Genomic DNA, 11,706 nt, shown 5'->3' with positions numbered 1-11,706 from the left:
ACTAAAAGGAACTGGTCAAACCAATTGTTAAACTATTTGGAGTTCTTGTTCAGAACACTGAATCGAGGCTATTCTTTCCTCGTTGCTACTGAGAAATTAGTTTGAACTTGAACTATCAGTCATTTAATACATATTAAGCACTTCCTATTTGCAAGCAAGAACATAGATGCACATTTCCAAAATGAAACAAGCATAGATAATACCTTCCCCCAGCATCAGAAAATGTCTAGCCTTTTGAAGATACAAACATAAGGCTGAACATCGCAAAAGACCCTGTTCATTCTCCAGTGTACACATTGTTATTTCCAGGCACAGATCAACATTTTAGAGCTTGTGGTCCTAAATTTTTTGCATGTCTCTATTACAGCACTTAATGCATAATAACATAACTACTTATTAAAAATCTAATTCGTTCACTTGCCTGTGAGCTCTTAAAGGTCAAGGACTGTGCTTTTCTTATTGTTGTATCTTCAGTGCCTTGCATAGTGCCTGGACCATAGGAGAAGGTCACATGTGCATAAAAAGTGGTCATGCTGTTCCCAAACTCCGTACGTTTTCTTCCAATGGGCATAGAGTTCTACTAGCTGTCTTATTCCTAGCCACTTTTCCTTTCCCATCTGGCTCTTCTATTTTATTTCTCATTTTGTATAGAAACCAGGAGGGTGAAGAACTACTATTTATTGCTTCCCTGAACACAAGCAGATCTATAGGTGGAAAGATGAATTGGAACAAATAAAAAAATTAACCTGTCTCACATTTCTACTTCCCATTTTAATTGTCATTGAATATAATCACCAAGTAGAGAAAGAAAGTAAACACTTATAAACTTGAAAAAGCAATTCTGGTCCAGGCACAGTGGCTCACACCTGTAATCCTAGCACTCTGGGAGGCCGAGGCGGGAGGATCACTTGAGCTCAGAAGTTTGAGACCAGTCTGAGCAAGAGCGAGACCCCATCTCTACTAAAAACAGAAAAAAAAATTAGCCAGGCAACTAAAAATAGAAAAAATTAGCTGGGCGTGATGGCATGCGCCTGTAGTCCCAGCTACTTGGGAGGCTGAGGCAGGAGGATGGCTTGAGCCCAGGAGTTTGAGGTTGCTGTGAGCGAGGCTGACACCCTGGCACTCTAGCCTGGGCAACAGAGCGAGACTCCATCTCAAAAAAAAAAGCTATTCTGGTCAAAGTGGATGCCAGAAATAGACAAAGAGTTTTGGAGATTCTGATTGTATCTGAATCCATTTGCTCCATTCTCTCTCAAAGGAATTTGTGTACTTACACATACAGATATGCACACACACACAAAAATACTCATTAGAGATCTAAGACACCATTCATAAAGGCAATACATATTCATAAAAGTTTTTAAAGTATATCATTTATGCAATCGACATAAATAGAACTTTGAGTGCTATTCTAATCTTGTATTACAATTATATATTTGGGACATATTACCCATAGCTTTAAAAACTCAAAAAAAATGTTTTAAAATGCCCCACAGATGAGTTTTTAAATGTTACATACCATATTAAAATGTAAAATTGGAAGATCTCTGACTGAATCAAACTGCAGGTTCAGTCCCCTCTAATACTAATCCGGTTATGGGATTTGAGACAGATTTTTAAAATGTTTCTGTGTAATTTTTCTTAATGTGTGATTTAAGGGGGTCTTTTAGATCCCTGTTTTAGTTCTGAAGTTTATTATTCTAATATAATTATGGTAATTGCGTTTTTTACAGCTGTCCTAATCTATTCTTAAGACCTCCTTTCTTTCTTTCTTTCTTTTTTTTCTTTGTTTTTTCTTTTTTTTTTTTTATTTCAGCAAATTATGGGTGTACAGATGTTTAGGTTACGTGTGTTGCCCTTGGTTCCCCGCCCCCAAGTCCGTGTTTCAAATATGTCCATCCCTCGGGTAGTGCGCATTGCCCTCCTTGTGTATACAAATACCCCTCCCCTCCTCCCTCTTCCCCCCTCCTCCCACCGCCCTCCCCCTTCCCCAGCATCCAATAGATGTTGTTCTGATATGTGCATTTATGTGTTGATTAGTTAATACCAATTTGATGGTGAGTACAAATGGGTCCCGTTCTGCTGCTCTTGTGGTGCTCCACTTTGGATAATGGGCTTAAGTTTAATCCAGGAAAGTGTAAGAGGTGCTAGATCACTGTCATTTCTTATGATTGAGTAATATTCCATTGTGAACATATACCAAATTTTGATAATCCACTCATGGATTGACGGGCACTTGGGTTGTTTCCACATTCTTACAATAGTGAATTGTGCTGCCATAAAGATTCGGGTGCAGATGTCCTTATCGTAGAATGTTTTGTGCTCTTTTGGGTAGATGCCTAATAGTGCTATTGCTGGATCGAATGGTATTTCTATTTTTAGCTCTCTGAGGTATCTCCAAATTCTTTTCCACAGAGGCTGCACTAACTTACAGTCCCACCAGCAGTGTAGAAGTGTTCCTGTCTCTCCACATTCTCGCCAACATTTGTTGTTTTGTGTTTTTTTGATAGAGGCTAATCTCACTGGGGTTAGGTGATACCTCATTGTGGTTTTGATTTGCATTTCTCTAATGATTAGAGATGTTGAGCATTTTTTATATGTTTGCTGGCCATTATTCTGTCTTCTTTTGAAAAGTTTCTGTTCATTTCGCTTGCCCATTTGTTGATGGGGTTGTTTGATTTTTTCTTGTTGATTTTTTTGAGTTCTAGATAGATTCTGGTTATCAGCCCTTTATCAGATGTGTAGAGAGCAACAGGAAACACATCTAACCCACAAAGATGCCTTCAGACTAAGGGTCAAGGGATGGAAAACTATCATCCAGGCAAATGGAAGTCAAAAGAAAGCAGGGGTAGCTATACTATTCTCAGATAACATAACTTTAAACCAGCAAAAGTAAAAAAAGACAAAGATGGCCACTATATATTGGTGAAAGGGAAGATCCAACAAGAAGAGTTTACAATCCTTAATATCTATGCACCCAATACACGAGCACCCAGTTACATAAAGCAAACTTTGTCTGATCTAAACAACATGATAAACAATAACACCATAATAACAGGGGATTTCAACACCCCACTGAATGAACTGGACAGATCTTCCAAACAGAAAGTAAGCAAAGAAATAATGGACTTAAACAGAGCTCTTGAACAAAAGGGTCTGACAGATCTCTACAGAACATTCCACCCAAATAAAGCTGAATTTACATTCTTCTCATCAGCCCATGGAACTTTCTCCAAAATTGACCACATACTAGGCCACAAATCAGACCTCAATAAATTCAGAAAAACAGAAATTATACCGTGTACCTTCTCGGACCATAGAGGCTTAAAATTAGAGTTCAACTCCAACAGAAATACTCGCCACCTTACAAAGTCATGGAAATTAAACAATCTATTGTTGACTAACTCCTGGGTCAAGGAGGAAATACAGAGGGAAATCAAGAACTTCTTCGAACTAAATGATAACAGAGAAACAAGCTATCAAAACCTATGGGATACAGCAAAAGCATTTCTGAGAGGAAAACTAATAGCAATAAACGCTCATATCCAAAAAACAGAAAGATCAGACACTGACAACCTAATAAATAGAATCAAGGACTTGGAAAGGGAAGAGCTAACCAATCCCAATCCAAATAGAAGAAAAGAAATAACTAAGATCAAAGCACAATTAAACAAAATTGAGAACAAGAGAACTATACGCAAGATCAACAAAACCAAAAGCTGGTTTTTTGAAAAGATAAACAAAATTGACACCCCACTGGCTAGACTGACTAAAATCCAAAGGGAAAGGTCTCTAATAAACTCAATCAAAAATGAAAAAGGAGAGATCACAACAGATGCCACGGAAATACAAAACATTATTTTTGATTACTGCAAAAACCTATATGCCCAAAAGCTATATAATGAGGAGGAAATGGACAAATTCCTGGAAACATACAACCTCCCTAAGTTCACCCAAGAGGTAACAGAATATCTGAATAGACCAATTTCAAGTTCAGAAATTGGAGCAGCAATCAAAAACCTCCCAAAACGTAAAAGCCCCGGACCAGATGGCTACACTCCAGAGTTTTACCAAACATTCAAAGATGAACTCACACCTATACTCCAGAAATTATTCCACAATATTGAGAAAGATGGCATCCTTCCTAACTCATTCTACGAAGCCAATATCACTTTGATACCAAAGCCAGGAAAGGAGACAACAAAAAAAGAAAACTACAGACCAATATCCCTCATGAATATAGATTTCTTTGTTTTTTCATCTGAGTGTCTGCATATATTATTTTACTCCAGTGGACGGTATTCTAGTTATGCTATTTATAAAGTTTTGGAAGGATTCTAACTCCAGCATATGATTAGGATAATAGCAAAGTATTTCTGTAGCCATCTAAAAAGTAAAAAATATATATATATAATAAAATATCAAAATCAGTAGCTTAACTGAACTCCTAATGATAGGTTTTAAAGGAATGAATGCAAGGGCATAATGATTTATTAAAGAGAGGGCATTCTTTCGTACAGGTAAAGATAATAGATATGGAACCAGCATGTGGTAGTTAATTTCACTTTCCAGAACACAGATAACACACATGAAACTGGCCTGACAAAACGGCAGCCAATTCAGTCAAAGACACAGAGAGAAAATATCAAGATAGAAAATACACCATTCAGCAGCAACAGTTCTGAGCATCGGGTGCAACAATATTATTGGCAAGAGCTTCAAGCTAGCAGCCTCACTGGAACTTCAAAAGTATGCAATTCACATGCCTGGGAGCATGCAGGCCATCAGCAGGGCAGGGAGGGGTGCCTTTTTGTGAGAAAGCATGAAATTTTTTTAAAGTGCATTATGAAATGGCTTGGCAGAAGCTTGGCGTGTAAATTCTAAGGTTAGCGTATTCTTTGTTGTAGCTCTACAGAACGTTAAGCACTGTATTTTTTAAATCTTAACATTTTAGAGTGCTTAAAATGAGTACTCTTCCCATTTAATTGGAGGCTTTTTTCACCTCTGATGGGCAGACTATGAGGTTTCCTAAGTGCTTTTCCTAAGTCTCAGATTCAAAGAGGTTTGATTGGTTCTTTCCTTCGCCAGCTTATTTTATTGTGTTGGATGATGACTTGGCTTTTCATGTAACTCTGAGAGAAAGGGATTTGTTTACACTCCCCTGGGCTTTGGGAGGGGACTTGGGTCTCTGAGGAAGAAGGCAGCTTTGGATAACATTGAGAAGCCAGGATTTGGTGGTGAAGTTGCATAATGAGACCACATTTTACGCAGGACTGAACACAACTGTTGAAGTCAACCTACTTGAAGTATTTGATACAGGAGTGAAAATTGGTTCAGTCTTCTTTATGAATGACATTGTATTCTTTTCCCTGCGGTTGTGAAGGGCCAGCTAGAATAAGCCATTTATAATGACATAATTAATCATGGCATCTATAGAAGTTATGTGTCAACATCTTTTCACCAGTGTGCAAAGAAGGCAAAAGAACAGAGAGGAAACAGGCCAGCTAGCTTCCTCCATTCCTCCAATCAATTCCCAGTAATTGATTAGAAAATAATTAAGATTTCAACATCAAATAGATTGTTGAAATAGTAGTAGGATTAATCATCCTGCAAAGAGGAAAGAAAGTATTGAAATAAATTTGCACTCAGCATTGCTAGGTTTCAAATGGTCTCTTTTACAGAGGTGCTTGTTCTAACATGCAGGAAGTTGACCTCAGCCACTGAGCTAATCAGCTGTGAAAGTCGTTCTGCCCCACAGAGAAAAAGAAAATGATGTATTCTTAGAATTCACCTCCAGCAGATCTGCATTGCCCGTCCTAACCCAATGTGCTAGTCACTATAAAGTTCAGATGGTGTTTTCCCTAATGATTGTAACAACTCTAACAGGAGAGTTGCATTTTTAACCTTCCAGTGCAGTCCAACAATGTTCAGACTTCTGTGTAAGTTAATTTTTCAACTCTTCAATAGAAGGAAGCAGAAATTTGGAAAGAAAACCACCAAAAAATGACAATGCCTCCACAATTGCCTCACAACATTCACTATTAGGCAAGATGTATATTATCGTTCCTCATCATACCTTCTATTTCTGCCTGACAAGTGAATATGACTGTTAAACCAAAGATTTACATTCCCTACCAACCACAGAGAGATTTCTGGGGTGACTGCAATGATGAAGGAAATCTCTCCCAGACGTATGCAGTGAAAGAAGCTGGATGTAGCACAATACATGCAATATGAGATGATTGATATAAAATACATGTAAATTATATATTTCGGGCTGGAAGGAAACACACCAAACACTCAGGCTTGGAGAAGGTACTTTTGCTTTGTCTGGAGTATTTGAACTTTTAGCAAAGGAAACATAGTAATGGGTTATTTTCACCGAAAAAAAAATTCAAAATATATAGCACTAAAAATGCAGATACAGTTGAGTCTTAATAATTCATACATATTTTTCTCAGCTTTGGCAGGACTGTGTTTAGTCATTAAATTCTCTGTAGCACATCTTATTGAAAAGACATCAAGGACTTAGGACTTGTCTGAAGTCAAAGGAAATTCATGAGCAAACTATTGCTCTACAGTGGCCAGAATATATACTACCTCGGATTAAATCATGCACACAATAGCCATTGGGTAGATGGGTGGATAGATGGATGGACAAAGCAATAATATTAAGTAAGACCTTTTGAACTTACCATTCATCTTAGCTGACTGATAAGAGAGACATATAAGCATTCTGAGATGACAGTTCTTTTGAGCAATTTTGATTTTGCAATAGCTTTAGAATTGCTAGTTTTTACTGTGCCTCTAACTGTATTTAAAAGAGAATTTTTCACCCTGTTCACTGACAGCTTTTCAATATTTGATATGCTCCATGAGTCACAAAACCACTAAGCACATTTTCAAGAGTTTTCAAAAGCAGTAAGCCCTGTAAAAATTCTATTTCCTTCATGAAATGTGAAACTTCCTCCCCTGGGTTCTTCTACTTCCCTGAATCATTAGTTTTATTATCATCTTGCAGCAGATAGTCAAAGATCTTGTCAATTCCCACAAAAACCAAAAAGGAAAAATAAATAGGTTAAGAAATACCCATCTAACTATTTTATTAACCTCCTCAGCTGAAACTACGATTGAATTAAAGGAAACATGATCAGTAAAATACCTAAAACATTAGTGTTTTAGGTATTAGGTTTTACTTGCGATAACCGTCACTCTTTTTAAAATTACTATTATTTTTACTTCAAAATATTACAGGGGTACAAATGTTTTTGGTTACATGTATCAATTTTGTTATGCTTGAGTCAGGGTTATAAACATGCCATCACTCGGATAGTGTTCATTGTACCTGTTAGGTAGGTTTTTGTCCATCCCCCCCCGCCCCCCACTTGATTTCCACTGAATTTTACTTCCCTCTGTGTACAAGTATGCTCTTCGGTTAATTAAAATTTAATAGCGCTCTCTTTTTGACCCATTCTTAAATTTGAATTCTTTTTCTAGAAATTGAAAGCAAGGGGGTTATTTTTAACTGTCAATCTGCTGTCATTATCCTGGGGGTAAATAAATGAGGGCAATGGTCAAAATGAAAATGATCTCAGAGAAAGAGAGACAGAGACAGAGAGACTTAAAGTCACCAGAGAGGCCATGGAGGTGGAAAGACCACAGGACTTGGGACAAATATATAGCCAGGTTCTAATATCGGGGTAGGGACAGTTGTGTGTGGCTTTATGGGACATACATATAAAAGGGCACCACCTTTTGACTACCTTCTCCATCACACATCCTTGCTTTTTCATTGCTTCCTCTAAGGTGCTTTCACTATAGTCTTTTTTTTTTTTTTTTGAGACAGAGTCTCACTGTGTTGCCCGGGCTAGAGTGCGTGCCGTGGCGTCAGCCTAGCTCACAGCAACCTCAAACTTCTGGGCTTAAGCAATCCTCCTGCCTCAGCCTCCCGAGTAGCTGGGACTACAGGCATGCGCCACCATGCCCGGCTAATTTTTTCTACGTATTAATTTCTTTCTAATTGTAGTAGAGACGGGGTCTCGCTCTTGCTCAGGCTGGTTTCGAACTCCTGAGCTCAAACAATCCGCCTGCCTCAGCCTCCCAGAGAGCTAGGATTACAGGCGTGAGCCACTGCGCCTGGCCTGTTTCACTATAGTCTTAACGGAGCCTTTTGCTCTATCTACTTCCTATTCCCTCCATTTCTAGTCATGCACCTCCCGACTTGGGATCCTAGAAACTATTCCCTCACTAGCTATGTGATCTTGGAATGATCAATGAACCACTGTGGCTCCTTATCTGTAAAATAAGGGTATTAGCCTGGGAAGACTAAGGTTACTTCAAGGTCCAACATGTTATATTGTCATGCCTTTTGTAGAAGATTATTTCAGCTATAAACAGTGAGGCAGATCACCCTTTAGGGTCTTATCTTGCTAATGATCTCCCCAATAATTACTGGCAGACTTCAGATTGCCCTCACAAACCCTGTCACAGCACTTCAGATGCTATGGAGTGTCTAATGATAATTGAATCCAATCAGGAAAACACACCACTGGCTCATGATCACAGGATTAAAAGCTAACATATGTGAGCATATTATAACATGGGTTGATGTCACTGATAAATGTTTACATCAGTTACATCACCATTAAAATGATAACAGTGGCAACAAGTTGGAAATTATGCAGGCTCAGAATTGTGTGAATTCATCTTTAAGACAGTTTTAATTGGTTAATCTCTAAAGGTTGTGATTCTGTGAGTACCAGTATATTGTTCTAGTAACATATGAGCTAGCTGTCACTGGCTTTCACATTCTGGTCAAAGGAAGATATGATACTGACCAGGGAAATAAAGTATTCTACGACATTAACTTCCTCAACATTAAATAGCAATACTAAGGGTGGGAATATCTTCCTTAGTGTATTTATATTGCAAAAATATTTTGAATGTCTCCTGGCAGCAAGGCAGAACTATTGAGCAACTTAATTAAAAGGGTAGGGGCACGGGGTGCAATAAGGAATTGTATAGATTGAATATCCAATGTTTTTAAATTATTCATCTAAATCTGAAAACTGAGAATCAATAAATCTATAAATGTCTAAGTATGGATGCTTGTTTTATAAAAATACCTCTAATTTTAATACATTTAAAACATTTTCCTGGGAAATTTTCCAATTTAGCATGATGAAAAGAACGACTGCTTTTTAAAGTGCAGTCAAACAGGCAAATTCCCTTTATAAGAAAATAACACATAAACACAAGCCTCGTTCAGGATTACAACTCTGAAATTGCTTGAAATCTTTTCTACCAATGAACACTGAAACTTGTAACTATTTATATTCACCTCTTTAAACAAATGCTTTAACCTTGGTATTTTTATGGGCCCTTGCTTTACATCCTCTCAAGTAAAATCTCTACTTCCATAGCAGACATTTAGTGAAAATATAATTCACCTCACCTATCTCATTCTATCTACACGGCCTCTAAATCTTGAGAGTACAGGTGGAAATTGTCCACAGCAAATTGTTCCTGTCAGAGTTTCCCGAATATTTCAGTGTTCAATTAACCATAGTTTAAATTAATCAGAACATCCAGGAAATGAACACTGGTGAGACTGAATGAGGCAGAAAATTTGATTGTGTTATACATGAAATTCAGCTATTCAGTGAAATTCTCCAATTGTGGTAATTTTGCTGTCCTGATTACAATTATTTCATCTATGTGGTGCATATATATTTTAATCTTCTCCTGACACTGTCTGTTGTTATAAATGAATTTGTCTTCCCAGCTATTCACAAATACATTTGCATTATTGAGGTCATGTCTGACTATAGGTCTTGGTTCCATGATTTAAACAATACTTAATCTTAGCTCCTGGGATTATTTTTGCATTAGATGGTAATTGATTGGAAATCCACCGACAAATAATAAAGATATCATTTTCTGTTAATGAGCTTGACAAAGGAGGATTCGTGTCCTTATATTGTAAAAAGAAACGTTTCTTGACCTTGAATACATTACTAAACCTTATGTCATTAAACAATCACAATAGAATGTAAAGCTTTATAGTTTTTAGTCAAAAGCCCTTATAGACATGTGCAGAATTCCTCTACAATCGATGTTTTGAGCCCATGTGGCCCTGACCTCTGGAATTAGTCCACTTCTGTCATACTCTACTTCCAGATTTTAGTTCCTTTTTTATTTCTTTCCTTCCTTCTTCCCTCCCTTCCTCCTTTCTTTCTTCCTTCTCCATTTCTTTCTTAATTCTGTAATTTCTTTCTTTGTTCTTTTTCTCTTTCTTTCTCCACTGGTGTTGAATTTTTTCTACTTTCCATTGTTGAGGATGGATTTCTTAGAGAAAAAGATGAGAAGAAGCCAAAAATTACAGCCTTAGGGTGAGAGCAAGGAAGATGTGGAGGCAGTGAAATATTCTTTAGTGTCTCCTTTTAATTTCTACCCACTTATGCTTAATTTTCTTTTTTAAATTTTTTAAAAATCTGCTTCTTTATTGTTGTTATTTTTTTTTTTTTAGAGACAAAGGTCTCACTATGTCACCCATGCTGGCTTTGAACTCCTAGGCTCAAATGATCCCCTGCCTCAGCCTCTCAAGTGGGAGCACCATTGCGACTGGCTATTTTTGTTTTCTTTTTCACTCATTTTATACATCAAAACCTGAGACAAGCACTCTTGCTTTAGATTTTAACCTTGCTTCATTTTTCAATTCTTAAGCAGCTACTTACATAAAGATAGTTACACTTTTCTTCAAAAAGAAAAAACTGCCCTCATTCTTATTTTATGGAAATTTTGGAAGGCTTAAAAACACTTCTGCTGAAGAGAGTTGACATCATATAAGCACGTGGTATTGAATCAATACTTAGAGGTTCCCAGTACTAGTCCAAACTCCATTACTGATCAAATCGCAGCATGGTTTTGAAAATCACTTCATTTCTTTATTAGCATTTTTGACTAAATTAGGGACAATGATAACATCCTCTCCAAAAAAGTACAACAAAGTGATCCTGTTGTGGATTGATTCTCTAGAAATATAAATCCCTTTCACCAACAATTTGGTTATGTGATCAAACTTAAAAACCAAACCCTAAAAGATACTGCCATCGCCTGAGCATCCAAATCTAAGGATTATTTTGTGAAATTGTGTAGGACACAGAGAAAGAAAGGAAGAAATTCTCAATCAAGCAAATCTAGCAAGAATATTTGGCAGACTCAATTGTGCAGATGCATTGAAATTTAGACTTCTTTGATTATTAATATAACCTTTATTCCTGTGTTATCTAAGGACAACGGTCTATTCAGATTGTCTCTTAAGCTGCAAATAATTGTAATTTAAAGACTAATGACATAAAATAAATAGTATATGCATTAAAGAGTCACTTATGAACTCCAGGGGAGTTGGGGAGTAGCAACTAGCTACTTGTACATCTGAAGTAGTTTGTGTATCATTATCTAATTAGGTTTTCTTGATAAAGAAAAATTTGTACTATATAATCTCAAAATTGTTATTAAAACCTCTTTCTTCTATCTCAATTTCTTTTCCCTTGATTTACATTGGTTGTATAGATAAGGCAGAAAAATATTTCTCAGTCATCAAACTACCTTGGAGTTTCAGTAATATAACTCTTTTATTTTTGAACTCTAGAATCTTTAATGATGATGCAATTATATTATAGCTTTTTAGCCATTTAATCCTTG

The sequence above is a fragment of the Propithecus coquereli genome, unplaced genomic scaffold, assembly GCF_000956105.1.
Source record: "Propithecus coquereli isolate 6110/MARCELLA unplaced genomic scaffold, Pcoq_1.0 Scaffold116, whole genome shotgun sequence".
Lineage (NCBI taxonomy): Eukaryota > Metazoa > Chordata > Mammalia > Primates > Indriidae > Propithecus > Propithecus coquereli.
This window is presented reverse-complemented; position numbering follows the sequence as displayed.